The sequence below is a fragment of the Psammomys obesus genome, unplaced genomic scaffold, assembly GCF_907164565.1.
Source record: "Psammomys obesus unplaced genomic scaffold, mPsaObe1.curated_primary_1811, whole genome shotgun sequence".
NCBI lineage: Eukaryota > Metazoa > Chordata > Mammalia > Rodentia > Muridae > Psammomys > Psammomys obesus.
This window is the reverse complement of record NW_026591086.1, coordinates 40,100,580-40,117,142: the sequence shown is the minus strand read 5'-3', so window position 1 is coordinate 40,117,142 and position 16,563 is coordinate 40,100,580.

Sequence of the window (16,563 nt, the reverse complement as noted above, 5' to 3'; positions counted from 1 at the left end):
CCCACAAGGAAACTGTCTCAGATGCTGAACTTGGTGTCTATGACTGCCTTCCTTAAATGCAGCTCATTATTTCCAGTCTGTGTGCCCAATGTCTAGACCATATGGTCTGAAATGATGAGCTTTACCAGCCCCACTGTTTTTCACAGTAAAGTGTCAGCTGTTGTGATAAGGACATAGGTATTGGAAGGTTGCTTAAGGAAAAGCAATAAAGTAGTGTTGTCTTCCTCAGAGTCATCCAGAAGTGAAGAGGGTGAAGATGAAAAGCAGGAACTATGATTAAGCAGAAGAGACAGGCAGAGAATGGACAGATAAATGAGGACTCACTCTATCTACTGGGGAATAGAGAGACTCAAAATGAGTAGCAGAACCATGGCAATGAAGAGGAGCACCGTGCACACTTGACAGATAAATGAGGACTCACTCTATCTACTGAGGAATAGAGAGACTCAAAATGAGTAGCAGAACCATGGCAATGAAGAGGAGCAGCGTGCACACTTGCTGATGAGATCTTCGTTTGAAAGTGGGAATCTAAATGATGGTGGGCACTATGAGCTTGTCTCTAGCTTTTCATTCCTCGGGGAGCCTGGCTATTGGCTAAACGGGCTGCTTCAGATTTGTGTTAGCATTTTCAGAAAAACATAACCAGTCCTACACACAGCATTCTGTATTTAGAAATATTCTAGTATTTTACAAGGCAGAAATTGCATAATGTCACATACTATACGTTGTATCTCTTGTCACTTACCTGAAGGCGTTTATTTTAAGGTATTGGTTTATTTAATTTGTGGAGATTGCAAACTTTGGAATTTTTACGTCTTGGAATTTTGAATTCAGATAAGAGATGGTCTCCCCCTGACAGGATTTTGTTCTGTAGCTCATGCTGGCCTGCTCCTCTCTATGGTGTATAGGATGGCTTTGAACTCATTGAACTCCTCCTGCCTCGGTATTCTAGGTTCTGGAACTTCAGGTGTATTCTACAGTCAGCTCCATGTTGTCATTTGATCAAAAAAATTAGGCTTCATAGCCCAGCCAATTTCACATATATAAGAGGGTCCTCAGTAAAACATCCTATTGTTTACGAGAAATTTGTTCTCCACAGTGAAATGTATTCAGCTGGTAAGTGACAAGGAAGGAGTTAGAGCCCAGCAAACTGACTTAAAGCTTGCATGTTAAACCAAGAGTTTACATAATTTTGCCTTTTATCTGTATTTACTGGTTTATTTCTTTATTCTTTATTTATAAGATGGTAGGCATAACATTATCTTCTGGGAAACAGTAATTTACATATACAACAATGTATTTAGTATATTGGATTAAATATGGTCACTATAGAACATACTATACTATGCATTGTATTTTAAATGTAACCTGTTACATTCACTATACCTTAATGAAACTCTGGAACATATACATATAAAGAAATCAAAACAAAATGTGGTAGTACATGGAATGAAGGTCCTATGCAGTCAAGTATTGTGAGAAGCATTAGGGAAAGTATTCAGGAGGCAACACTATATGACCTGAAGGAGACAGCAAATGGATTAAGGAGATGCATAGGGTGAAGGTGGAGCCAACAGCCACCAAGCATAGAGCACAAGAGGACAAATCTATCTTTTTTATTTAGCCAGAAGTTCCCTTTTATGTTTCTTGAGGACAAGCGACCTGTATTTCTCCTCTTTCCCTCTGTTCCTCCATCCATCTGTGTCTTCCTGCATCTTCCTCTTCTTTCTGTCTCTCTTCTTTTGCATCCCTCATCTTCACTGCCTTCTCAGTCATTTAGAAAAAAAATCACACATTCTACGTTCTTTATTAAGATAATTAAAAAGTATAATTTATCTTGAAAGCCCAAATCTCTCACAGCTCAAGCTACTTCTATCAGAGACCGAAACACTGAAGTTACAGATCTTATCAGGTAAGTATTTCCTGTTCTTTGAAATAATTACCATTTGATGATGATATTTTCAATTATTAATGTTTTTCCTTTCCTCTTTCTGAATAGATAATCAGGAACAGTTGTGACTAAGAGCAGGTAGGCTGAGGAAAAGCTTGAAGACTGCTGAAACCCCAGCCAAGCAGTGGATGCCGCAATGGACCAAGGGGGAAACAGCTGCCACAAAGTGCTCCCGCTGGCAGCTGACAATTAGAAAGGGGGAATCTTGAAGTTCATTTGAAAAGAACCAGTGGGCCATCTGGAGGGCCAAAAGGAAAGGCTGAGAATCATGATGAATATTGCAAAAAGAGGCTGTGTATGGGCCTGCTGTCGGCAGGCAATGTCTTAGACGTATTTTATATCACAAGTGACCATCTAGAGGAACGTTAATACACAGCAGGAGAGTCTATTAATAAATATTGAAATGTTGATCTTTGAAGTATGTGTTAAAATTTAAGAGGAACAGTAATTGGGTTTGATATAAGGTTTAGAGGAAATCTATTAGTAAAGTTATGTGAAGTATTTATATACATCTCAATAGCCTAACAAATGTAACATAAATGATTTTTCTTATCTATCTATCTATCTATCTATCTATCTATCTATCTATCTATCTATCTATCTATCTATCCATCCATCTACAACCTGAGGATGATGTACAGTGATATGAATAGACAGTAATATTTCACTTGACTATTATCTTATGGTAAAAAAAATAATCCACAAGTTCATAAGAGGTTAATAAAGTCTTTGCACATTCATATTTTTTATAGTTCAAGAGTAGCACAGCTCTTTCTGTAATGTTTCTCTTGCTTTCTGGAGCTACAGTTTCCTTTGTATGGGTGTGGACTGTATATGTACATGTGTGTATGTGCTTATGTAGGCCACACTGAACCTCAGGCTCCTTAGGCACTGTGCACCTTGTTTATGCGTGTGTGTGTTTGAGACAGGAGCTCTTATTGACTTGAAGCTTGCCAAGTATTCTAGGATGGCTGCTTAGAGAACCCCAGGGGTCCACCTGTTCCTACATTCTCAGCGCTGGGATTTTAAGCATGCGTCAATGTTCGGCTTTTTGACACGGGTTTTGGGGATCAAACTCAGGTTCTCAGGCTTATGTAGAAAGCACATTACATTGGAGCTGCAATTTATCAGCACACAAAGGGCCAAAGTAATCATATTTCTACTTCGTAAAATGTATATAGCAGAGGAATTAATTTATATAATAATAATTTGAAAAGTACAAGGTCTCATAACAATGTAAGGAATATGACAGTCATTTGTTCATTTATTCAGGCCATGTATGGCATGTTCTATTATGCATTCTATCATGGACCCCGATTATATGCAAGGGCATTATGCAAGGGCATATGCTACTTTCTAGAACGAAGTGCATTGACAAAACTGACAGAAAGAGCTCTTTGGTATCTTTGGAAGAAGTAAAAGACAAGTAGAAGATTCTTGTGAATTTTGCATTACTACCTAGTGAGTGCATGATTTCAAGTATGTAGTGAATGGAATGTAATCATTTTTTTGGGTTTGACACAGCATGGCTTTGACAATCAAATGAGATAATAGTTTGATCAGGTGTGGGTAGAATGGAAGTGGGGGGGAGGTGAGAGGGCTGGGAACAAGAAGGGAAACTGAGGAGGAGACATCTCTTTGTCAAGCTGGAGGCCCGAGACAGGGTAGGCTCAGGGAGGACATGGGTGTGACTCTAGCTGAGACTCCTAACGGGGGACAGGGGGACATGAAGACTGAGATGACCACCTCCTAGCCGGGCAGGACTTGTGAAAGAGGAAAACAACCTACCAACAAAACCGGTGATCCAAAAATTACCCTGCCTACAAGAAGTGTAGGGATAAGGAGGCAACAAAGATTGAGGGAATGTCCAACCAATGATTGACCCAACCTGAGATCAGCCCCATGGTAGAGAGCCAGCCCCTGACACTAAAAATAATGCTCTGCTATGCCTGCAGACAGGAACCTAACTTGACTGTAGTCTGTGAGGTACCAGCCAGCTGAGGATCATGACAGATGCTGGAACTTGCAGACAAGCACTGGGCAGAGCTCCGGAGGTACTGTGGAAGTGTTGGGGGAAAGATGGAAGGACCTGGAGGGGTCAGGAACTTCACAAGAAGACTGACAGAGACAACTAATCCAGTCCCATGGGGGCTTTCAGAGACTGAGATATCAACTAAGGAGCAAGCATGATCTGGACCTAGGGCCCCTGCACACATAATGGGGTGCTTGGTCTTCATATGGGTTGTCTAGCGGGTGGAGGAGGGGTGCTGTTTCTAACATGGACTCTATTGCCTGCTTTTGGATAACTTCCCCCTGGCAGTCCTGATGTGACTTGATGTGCTGGGGAAAGGTGATATTGGGGTGGGGGGTAGGGAACCTCTCCTTTTCTGAGGGGAAAGGGAGAGGGAAAGAAGGGGGAAGGGGGAAAAGGGGAGAACTGGGAGGAGAGGAGGAAGAGGGTACCCTTGGGGTGTAAAATAAAAAGAAAGGATGTTACAGTGGAAAAAAAAAAGAAAATGTACAAAATGCTATTCAGCTCCAACACTACTATGAATCAGCAAGAAGATAAAAGAAATTTAAAAATCACATGAAGGAGGACAGCGATAAAGGCATGAGAGAAGAGAGTTTAAAAATGCAGGAGAAATTTCAGCAGTGAGAAGCAGTGCATAGAGGAAGTATTAACTTGTCACATCACAAATATTTTCAGGTTTTACCAAAAGTGATAAAGTGTTAGGAAGTATGGTAGGCGTATTCCGTGTAAATTTTGGGTCAAAGAACAGTAAATAAATAAATAAATAAATAAATAAATAAATAATGAAAACATCCTTTTGATTTGTATATTCAAATTCAAATTCTTATTTTGAATCCAATTCTAAGGTGGATTTCAAACTCTGAGAACTATTTTCAGTATTTAAGAAACACTTGTGTGTTCTGTAAACACACCTTGAACTTAAAGAGAAATTCTGGGGTTACAAAGTGGTATGATAGGTGTAGAAAAGGGGAGGGTAGCCTATTTTGTAGTGGGGAAAGAGGCAAATACATGCAAGGGCAATGGCATGCGTGCATAAAAATGTCAATAAAACCCATTATTGTACACGCTGGCTAAAATCAATGTCGAAGAAGTGATTAAGTTATGGAATACCCAGAACACATGCTGCTCAGCTCTGTGACAAGAATCGAAATACCCTTGTCCAGCCCGCTTCTAAACTTTACGCAGTGCCTGTCTTTTTGGTGACATTGGTCAAAAAGTGTTGGCCTTGGACAGGGCAGCTGCAGGTGCAGAAGAGGGGTTTACACACATGTGACAGATTCCCAGCTGTGCATGGGAATACATGTTCCATGACACCCCGGCTTCATGTTTCTAAGCAGTGGCTCCTGCCAGCTGATACCCTTATCAATGGTTTTGTGGGAGGGAGGCAGGAAATGCTCCCTAGATTCGTGGATACAGGTGAGAAGGAACATTGCAAAGGCTGACAAAGGTCTGTGTTTCCAAAGCAAAAGTGCTAACTTTTGTATTCTTGTGATTCCTTCGGGCAGAGTTTTGTTTGAAACTTCATTCTAGTTCCAAGCCTGAAAGGGGGACATCACTGCTTTCTGGATGACAAATAACATATTCAAAGGCGAAATGATTTAATTATTTTTCACTCTGGTATGTAGAGAAGGTATCATGTTGGTCAACAATATGAATTAACACTATGCTGAATTTGGAACTTAATTTTTTTTCTTATTATTTTTAACATTTTTTTATTAAGTGAATTTATTTTTGACAGTGAATGAATATAATGCATTCTGATTATTCTCACCCTTATTCTACATTTTTAAAAATTTATTTTTTAATTTATTACAATTTATTCACTTTGTATCCTAGGTGTAGCCCCCTCCCTCATGCCCTCCCAATTCCAATGTCCCTCCCTCTTCTCCCATGCCCTTCCCCCGATCCACTGATAGGGGAGGTCCTCCTCCCCTTCCATCTGACCCTAGTCTATCAGGTCTCATCAGGACTGGCTGCATTGTCTTCCTCTGTGGCCTGGTAAGGCTGCTCCCCCCTCAGGGGGAAGTGATCTAAGAGCCAGCCACTGAGTTCATGTCAGAGATAGTCCCTGTTCCCCTTGCTAGGGTACCCATTTCAAATCTGAGCTGCCGTGGGCTACATCTGTGTAGGGATTCTAGGTTATCTCCATGAATGTCCTTGGTTGTAGTATCAGTCTCAGAAAAAAACACTTGGCCCAGATTTTTTGCTTCTCTTGCTCTTTGTGGACCGCCTGTCTACTCCAGGCCTTTCATTTCCCCCTTCTATCATAAGATTCCCTGCACTCTGCCCAAAGTTTGGCTATGAGTTTCAGTATCTGCTTTGATACACTGCTGGGTAGAGTCTTTCAGAGGCCCTCTGTGGTAGGCTCCTGTCCTGTTCCCTGTTTTCTCCGTCTTCAGATGTCTATCCCATATGCCTTTCTGAGTGAGGATTGATCACTCAGAGGTCCTCCTTCTTGCTTAGCTTCTTTAGGTGTACAGATTTTAGTATGTATATCCTATATTATAAGTAGATATTAGAATAAAGATATGTGTCTAATATCTACTTATAAGTGAGTATATACCATTTGCGTCTTGGAACTCTTATAAAAATAAAAATTTGTGGGTTGTTGTGTTGATATTTCTCTTACTTTTTTTTTTTGTTTTTTTGAGAAAGGGTTTCTCTGGTACCCTTGGCTGTCCTGGACTCACTTTGTAGCCAGGGCAAGCCTTGAAATCACAGTGATCTACCCACCTCCGCCTCCTGAGTGCTGGGATTAAAAGGATGTGCTACCACACCCTACTTATTTTCCTTTTCTTGATTTAAACTCTCATTATTTTCTACTTTGATTCACCCAGAATCTCAAAAATGTTTGCTCAAATAAAACTTTGATATTTTGGGTATGTTTTAACGATTTATCCTCTACGGGAATGAATAATTCTTAAAGGAAAAAGATGCCAAGTCATAGCCTCACTTTTTATGCAAGTCATCTTATGACCAACTTTCCCTGAGCATGGAGAATTTCTTCTTAGAGAAAAAGCTTGGACGAGCATAGGGACCAGGAACAGGGAGATAACAATGGAGGATTATATACAGGGGAGTAGCTTATCTTCAATTTATGCTGCAGTCAAGAATAAAGGTAGATAAGCTGTTCCTAGACTGTCACCTGAGGGAGGAAAAGGACAAATGGATGCTTGGTGCCTTGTGTCTCTTCTAACATATTGCACCCAGAAAAGATTTTCCTGGTCAAATTATCATTGCTAAATTTATCTGCAGAGACACTGCTGCTTAATCAAATGTTGCATGGTTTCAGTCTGGCATACTAAAGACAAAAATTATTCAGTGTGATAGGTTTCATTATTTCTTGTGAGCAATTCCAGGAGTAGTTCATAAAATATTTTGGTCAACAAGTATTCCAGAGTAAGTCTCAGAGATTAGGCTGTCAAATTAAGGTGGAGGTTACAGGGCTCTGCAATGGCTTTGATGTTACTCTGTCAAGATGAACATCATCTTCTGTTATTTATTCCAGAGACCAAGACAGAGCAAATGGTAGTGTCGTCATGATCAGCATTCTCACTTTGATGTGAGGATCATTTTATTTTTTTCTGGAAACACTAAAAATTCCCAGTTAATTCCTGAAACATTAGATGAGGTGGTTTCACATATCACAAATCCATGTGTACTGTATTTTGTTTTGCTTCTGTTTGTGTATAATTAGGAAGTTGTATTGTTATATGCTCATCAGTTTCTTTTTTGTTTGCTGCAACTCTCCCAGTGTTTTTAAGCTGACAGCGAAAATCACTCATTTTCCAACTCCCCAAATTTCAACGTGAGGAAAACTTGTGGCATGCTTTTATGTTGTTAGAAATAAACTGACTTATGGTATCTGTACAACTTGAACATTTTCCCTATTTTTTGACATAATTTATTAATTGTGATTTTAACTTTGAAACTCATCTCAGGCAATAATAACAAACTTGACTTTGCTAAGGCCTCTAAGTCCTTAACTTTTAAGTGATTATGTTATACTTTAAAACTTTTTTTTATGGTTATTGTTAGACATCCCAATTTCTGTGAACAACATTTGAAGCTGGGCCAAATAAAAGCTTGATGTTTAAATTAAAAGGAAAAACAAAGCCAGCTTTAGATTTATTATGTGTTTGTATTATAAGTCAACAAACTGTAGTTGTATTTATTTATGGGGCAAAAATGATATGAGGGTTTATAAACAGTGTAGAATAGCTTTACTGGGCCAATTTACATATCAATTACCTCAATTACTTACTTTTTCCTTTTTTTGTGGGAGCAAAATTAGCTTTCTTTTACTCATTGTAAATCTGAAAAAATTTCTTGAAATGTATTTTGATCATCTTCAGCTCCCTCTTTCAACTCTCCATGATCCACCATGTTGTTCATTAGCAATCCAACTTTGTGTCCTCATTAAAAATTATCTCATCAAGTACAGTTCTAGGATGGGTGTCCTTCCATGGAGCATGGTTAACCTAGCAGGGACTGCACTCTTAAACAAAACTCACTCTCTGAGCAATGACTGAATGCCAAAAGTTGTGGGGCTTTAGGATGACTTCCCCTCTCCAAGATAACGCTTTGTCTCGGTTGATTTTGAGCAGGTCTTGTATTGTCACAGTCATTGTGAGTCCTCATGTGCAACTATCCCAGACTCTCCTAATCTTGCTGTGTCCTGGAAATACTCACCCAGCACCGTCGACTCTTACCCTCTTTCTGGATTATCTTCTGCAATGTTCCCTGAGTCCCAGAAGAAGGAGTATGATATAGCTTTCTTACTTAGAGCTAAGCGTTTGGAAGTCTCTTATTCTCTGCATGTTGTCTAGTTATGACTCTGGGTTAATTGTCATTAGTTACAAATAGAAGCTTCTCTGATTAGGGTTGAAAGGTGCATTAATCTATGGGCATGACAACTAGTTACTAGGATAGAATACTGTGTCCATGTAGCAAAATAATAGTAATGGCCTCTTCCCTAGGGACACATAATGAGTCTAGCCACAGATTCTTGGCTCTAATAATGGTTCCAAGTATGTCTTTCATCTTGTAGGATTAGATTTAAATCCAAACTAGAAAGTAGTTTGTTGCTTTCCTTCCTTCACAAAAAAAGTAATCAGGGCAGTTGACTCCTTGTCAACTTGACACAGCAATATATTACTATCAAACCATAAACTTTTTCTTTCTTGTTTATTCCAAAGCTTTAATAATATTAATATCAAAAATCTCATTATAAAAACACATTTACACTTCTAAAATCCAAGTCTTAAAAGTTATAGATACTTGAAAATTCAATCTTATAAAAAACAACCAATCTCTTTCAAATTCCAAAGCTCATCTAAAACATCTAAAGTTTCTCAACTGTGTTCCCTTGTGAAATTAACAAATTAATGAACAAACAAGCAAAAATAAGTTAAATATATTCTTAGTCCATGAGAGAAGAACCAAGGCACAGTTACATTCAACTCAGATCAAAACCAAAGTTCAGCAGTGTGAAAATTTCAGGGCTCCATAGGGCTCAGTAGGGCCAACTGACAATTTGTTTTCTCCAGCTCTGCCACTCACAGCACACATAGCTTGTCTTCTAAGCCTTCCCAGCTCCACTCTATGGACGTTGCTATCGCTGGTGGTCATCCCACAGTACTGGCATCTCCAGGCTGCTGGGGTCTCTGCTGCAAATGGGCTTCACCTTCACCAATAGCTTCTTTTGGGCTCTCTGAAGGTGTGCTGACTTTGCCATGTGGTGCCAAGCATGGGCTTCTTTTCATGACCTCTCTATTATGGGCTCCCACTGCAACTGAGGGTGTACATTCACTAGTGGCTTTTCCTGGTCTCTCGCCAGTGCAAATCCTCAGCTGTTCTTCATGAACCCTTCATGCTTTAAAAGCAGTACCACCAATGAAAGTCTTACACATTACTGAGTTTGGCTGCCAGCACAAGAGAAAACAGTGGTCCCCTCTACACCATGGCTTTTGTGTGTTGACACCAAGGATGTATCTCCCAGGGTTCCCCTCAATGACACTGGTATCTTTTTAATCATGGCTGATTCTTCAGCTCAGGAGACAAATGCTGATCATCTTGACAAGCAAAGGTTTTATTTTAGTGGTTCTGATTTAACACAGCTGAATCTTCAATTCCAGGCAACCAGCCAAAGATTCCTAACTCAAAATATTGAATGGCCCCGATAGACTATTCTAGGTATTCTCAAACCTCCTTCTGAAACACCATCATCCAAGCATTCATTGTTTGCATTGCTCTCAATATGTTTATTTCCCAAGCTCCTACAGAATAGCCTAATACTTGTTGGCTTTTCCAGACCAAAGTTTCATTCCAAAACATGTCTACAATCCTAAAAACAACATGGTTAGGCATATCACATAAATACCCCATTTCTGGTACCAATTTCTGTCTTAGTTAAGGTTTTTATTCCTGTGATAATACATCATGACCAAAAGCAACTTTGGAGGAAAGGGCTTATTTGTCTTATACTTCCACATCACAATCCATCATGGAGTGAAGTCAGGGCCAGAACTCATGGACAGAAACATGAAGATAGGAACTGATGCAAAAGCCATGAAGGAATGCTGTTTATGGGCTTGACTCTCATGACTTTCTCAGCCTGTTTTCTTACACAACTCAGGACCACCTGCCCACAGTATGCTGGGTCTTAGCACATCAATCATTAATTAATAAAATGCCTGACAAACTTGCCTATAGACCAATATCAATCTTACATAGGCTTCTTATTAATTGATATTCCTTTTACCAGACAACTCTAGGTTGAGTCAAGTTGAAACACACACACAACACACACACACACACACACACACACAGCAAACAAACAAAAAACAAAAAACAAAAAACTAACTAACTAGGACTCTTCACGTGAATGATGGTGTCCTTTGCTATACAGAAGCTTTTCAATTTCATCTTTCATTATTGGTCTTAATGTCTGTAGTACCAGGGTCCTATTCAGAAAGTCTTTTCCTGTGACAGTGGATCTCCTATCAAAATCAAATCAAGATGAAATAAATAATTTAAGTAGTCCTATAATATCCAATGAGATAAAATAATTAAAAATCTCCCAACTAAATAAAACCCAAGGCCAAGATAGATTCAGCCAGAATTACACCATATCTTCATAGCAGAAATAACATCAATACTCCTTAAGTCATCTCACTAAATAGAAAATGAAGTACCATTTCTAAATTCTGTTTAAGAGGTCAGTATCACTCTGATACCAAAACTAGACCAAGGTCTAACCAAAAGAGAGAAACGTAGGTGTAAAACTTCTCAAAAAGCCGTGCAAACAAAGAATACACCAACCAGCTTCCACCTGGACTCCTAGTGAGCACACTGGAGTTTTTATTATCCTTCCTATCCTCCATTTTGATGGCACCTGTATCAACTCCAGCCCTGTGTAGCCTGCATGCTGGCACCCCTCCTCCCATACTACCCCAATTCTCTGGGGATTCCACTGTCCCCCCGTATGGATCCAGCTTTGCTCCTCCCTATAGCCTCTCTCATCCTACTCTTGTAGGCCATTCTCACTCAAACTCTACTTTCCAGTCTTGGATTGACTTTTTAATTTTGTTCATCTGTTTGTCTTCATTGAGTTGCTTGACCATAATTATCATTCTTTTGAACTCTTTTTTAATGAGTTCCTCAAAAGAAAGATTACTATGGAATATATATTTTTTTCTTTTGGAGGAAAGTATTGTTTATGTATTGGGATTTACAAACCTGGAGTTAGTTTGTTGGCTGACCTTTTTTTTTCTGTATATTTACTAGAGATTTGTTTGCTGTCACTTTTATGTTTTATTTCATTATACTCAGGTACATGGACATATTTCAATCTTGTTCAATGTATAGAGTTATCTTGTACCCTATTATGTGGTCTATTTTAGAGAAGCATTGAGTATTCTTGAGAAAATGTATATAATTCATTGGGTGAAATGTTATGTGGACATGTTAAGTTCATATATTGTATGATGCCATTTGATTTTTATATTTCTCTGTTTATATTTTATCCAGATGACTTGTCTTTTGGAGAAAATGTTCAGTTAAATATTGATTCTTTCTAAGGATCCTGGTCCTAACTGGCCACTTAGCAGATTTCCAGTATCTACAGCTAACCGCAGTTACTCTCTTGTATTCTCATTGGAGCTTCCACAGAGTATATGGTTTCAGGATGCTGAAAGTTGAGGATTCCAAGAAACAAATAAATGCACAAGATGAGTAAACTTTTCTTTTGTAGGAGAAATCGCCAACAAGTCAGTGATCATCTGTTCAATACCTTTTCTCCCAACTATATTGTCTCTTTTTTAGAGTGTGCATAATAATTTATAAAGTGGACTGTGTTATCCATCAACTCAACCAACCATGAGTTTGTACTTGGTTCAAGCAGGTGGCTCCCCAAAGCAGTATGTTAATAGTTCTTTAATTTCAAGATTATGTAATCAAATGAAGGAGGAGCAAACAGAACTTCTTTTTGCTTCATATGCCTGAATTAACTTATTAATCTTAGCATACATATGTTCAGTATTTCAAAGACATCCTGGAATTGATAAGTTGAACTGGAGTGCCTACCAAGAAGGCTAGAAGAGATTGGAATTTCCTCATCACGTTCTCTGACACCAAAACATTCTGTGACCAAAAAGATGGTTTAGTGGATAGTATGTTTGCTTTGCAAGCATGGGGACCTGATTTCATACCCCTGCTTCCCACACACTTGGTGGACACAGCAGTGCGGATATGGAAGCATAGGGCTGGGAAGGTCAAGAATTTGCCAGAATTTGCGAAACCAGGCTCGTTGAGAGAACCTGCCTCAAGACGGAAGTAAAGAGCAATCAAGAAAGAGGTTGGGTTTAGACCTCTGCATCCCCTTCCACACACATGTGCATGCGAACACACCTACACACACACACACGCAGGTACACACACACATGCAGGTACACATACCTCCAGATGCATACATGTAATGCACGCATACTTATGCATGCACATATATACACATATACGCATGCACGCACACACACACACACACACACACACACACACACACACACACACACACCCTAAAAATTTGTTGTATTTCCTAAACACTGTTGTACAGTGTGTCTCTGTCTTTCTTTCACCATTTTCTTTTTGGTTCCAGGATTGAAAAATTCTGGAAGAACCTTCTAGTCTAGTGAAGTAAATATGTCACGGGGAGCATTTTTCATTTTAAGTGTTAGTAGTTCTCTCCCAAGTTAATTTTCTCACCACACTAAAGGCAAATCTATGAGGATTCTGTTTTAATTGTGTTAAAATATAAATCCCTAAAATTTCAAGCTGCCATTACCAGATCGTCCAATGGGTACTGTTACTAGCAGGGAATTCTGCGTCATAACTTTACTTTGTAAGGAAAAACTTGTGTTTGTGGAAATAAATACAAAATTTACACTCAAAATATTTCTTATCTAATTTTTTCTAAATCTTAAAAATGTACCAGCTAAGGTGGACTCAGGTTTCTTTTCCCCATCTTGCATCATCTTAAATGAGCCAATGCTTCTATCATTTTTTTTTTCTTTTTTCTTTGTAGACATATCCTGGGTATTTTAGACCCTTGCTTGAATGACAGACATTATTTATTTGCCTCATTTATTTTCCCTTCTACTTAAACTTTTCCCCTTCTGGCCATCTTCTGTACTTTGTCCTCGTCTTTAGGATTTTAGCCATATAGTACTGGATAAACATACTACAATTTACAGACCCAACAAAAGTAAGTAACAAGAAGGACCCAAGAAAGAATGCTTAAATCTCACTCAGAAGGGGAAATGAAATAGACAGCAGGAGCAGTTGAAAAGATGGTACAAGGTAGGAGAGGGTGTGTGGAGAGAAATGAGGGTAGAGATGAGACTTGGGCATTGTGGGAGTGGGAAGACAGAGGGCTTGAAGAGAGAAGAGAAACTGTTGGTGGGGAATCTCTGTGACAGGGTGGGGACCTATGACAGGTAGGCTTCTGGGAGGATATGAAGGTGATTCTAGCTGAGACTCATAGTAGCAGGGGCCATGGAGACTGAAGAAGACCCCTTCTAACTAGACAGCACTCCTAGTGGATGGAGGGGAACACCAAAACACCCACAAAAACTTCGACCTAAAATTTACCCTGCCTACTAGATATGCAGGGATAAAGATAGAACAGAGATTGATGAATGTCCAACCAATGCCTGGCCCAACCTGAGACCCACTGCATGGGAGAGAGCCAACCTCTGACACTATTAACGATGCTCTGCTATGCTTACAGACAGAAGCTGTCCTCTGAAAGGCTCCACCCAGCAGCAAATGGAAACAAATGCTGAGACTTACAGCCAAATATTGTGTAAAGCACAGGGAGTCTTGTGGAAAAGTGGGAGGGAAGGATAGAAGGACCTGATGGGGAGAGGAACTCCACAAGAAGACCAACAGAGTCAACTAACCAGGGCCCAAAGGGGCTAGTGGAGACTGAAGTACCAACCAAGGACCATGCATGGACTGGAATAAGGCCCCCTACATAGATGTAGCTGATGGGTGGCTTGGGCTTCAGGTGTGCCCGCTAGTAAGGGGCGTGTGAGGGAAGGCTGTCTCTGACATGAACTTGCTTGCCAGCTTTTAGATCACTTCTGCCTGGCAGGGCTGCCTTGATAGGCCACAGGAAAAGAGTGTGTGCTCAGTCCTGGTGCAATTTGATGTACTCTGGTGGGTTGTTGTTAGTGGGAGCTCCCTTTTTCTGAGGAATAGGGGAAGGGAGGTAGGGGAAAGAGGAAGGGAGGGTAGGATGGAGAGGAGAGGAGAGAAGGGAGGAGAGGAGAGAAGGGGCTACATTTAGAATGTAAAATGCAGAATAAATAAATAAATAAATAAATAAATAAATAAATAAATAAATAAATAATAGAGATTAGACTCAGACAGTAGTCTTATGTAAGGCATTGTGTCCTACATATACATTTATCTGTGACTTATTTGGCTCTCCAGACCCTAGATCACATTACTTTCTTATTTTCTTTTCTCTGTTCTCCATCCTGCATCGAGTAAATGTCTTTTTGCTACAATCTCTCTTTACACACTCTCTGTTCTTTCTCCTCATATAATTCATTTCATATCTGCTTGGCAAAACACTAAGCCTGGCTAAATCCAACTGCTAGTCTTCTACCCCTGAGTTTTGTTTATAAAATTTTGTCAAGTGTGTGGATATCAAAAACGTTTTAATGGATTCAGATGCTTCTGAGTATAGTCGCTTTACTGTGGTCATGTCTTCTGAGAAAGGCACAGTCACTGATTTTGTTGTTTGTACATCATAGAATGGACTTTATGCAAACATAGATGATATTGTCTACTACTTGGGTTGCATAATCATTTTTGTATAAACTGCCTGCTGCCTATCTAGCATCTATCTGTTATCTACCTATCTTTCTATCTACTATCTATCTATCATCTATTTATCTATTATTTATATCTATTTTGAGTCAATAATCTATCTTATCTCATCTATCTATCTGTCTATCTATCTATCTATCTATCTATCTATCTATCTATCTATCTATCATCAGTCTATCTATGGCATAGCTTATTATTTTTAGGTCCACAGTGAAGAAAAGAAAATTGAAGCATAAGCAAAAATGATGGAAATAAGGGACATGGGAAACATGAGACTGATGACCCGGAACAACAATGAAAAATGTTCATTAAGGAAAACACTCTAAAATAATCTAAGTATATTATAATAAATATACAGCCCTTTGTCATTAGCAAATACTATGTACTGTACATAATAGTATTTGTTATATTTTTATATATCTGTCAGCCAGTGAGTCTCACAACAAACGGATAGCTAGTATATCACAATTTGACTTAAAGTGGCTATGGTGTCACTAAGCTGCAGGAAATTTTTAGCTCCATTTAAATTATTTTTCAATTTCACATATATGTAATATATTTATACCATTCCTTCTTCATTTCTCTTATGTCTCTTTGTTCTGTCTCAAATTCATGACCTTTTTTTTCCTGTAATCATTATTATCACATAAATGAATATAAATATTAAAAATACAACTTGCTGAGTCTTGGTGTTGCTTGTATGTTTTTAGGTGTTGACCACTTGATATTGGATAACTGACTAAGGGGCTCATCCCCAGGGAGGACTGACTTTCCAACTCTCAGCAGTCATTAAGTACCTCTAGCTCGTTGTCTAGGGTGGGGCATGTCAACTCCTATTGTCATTGCTCAGGTCTGGTTTAGGGAGCTGTGTATTTGGGATTTCAATTTGCAGGCTTTTTTTTTTGTCACATAGAGCAGACATAGTTTTGCAGCAGATGTCCCGGTCCTCTTAATCTTCCTGCCCCCTCTTCTGAGATGTTTTCTTAGAGCCAGGTATAATGATGACAATATGCACGTCTCAGTTTGAACTGATAGCCCACGTCAGTTTTCTCGACAATTTTGACCAGTTGTGCCTTTCTATAATTCAGCACCATTTTTAATCAAATGAGACCAGTGTCACACATGTTTTTACATTTTGTTTATTATTATTATTATTATTATTATTATTATTATTATTATTATTATT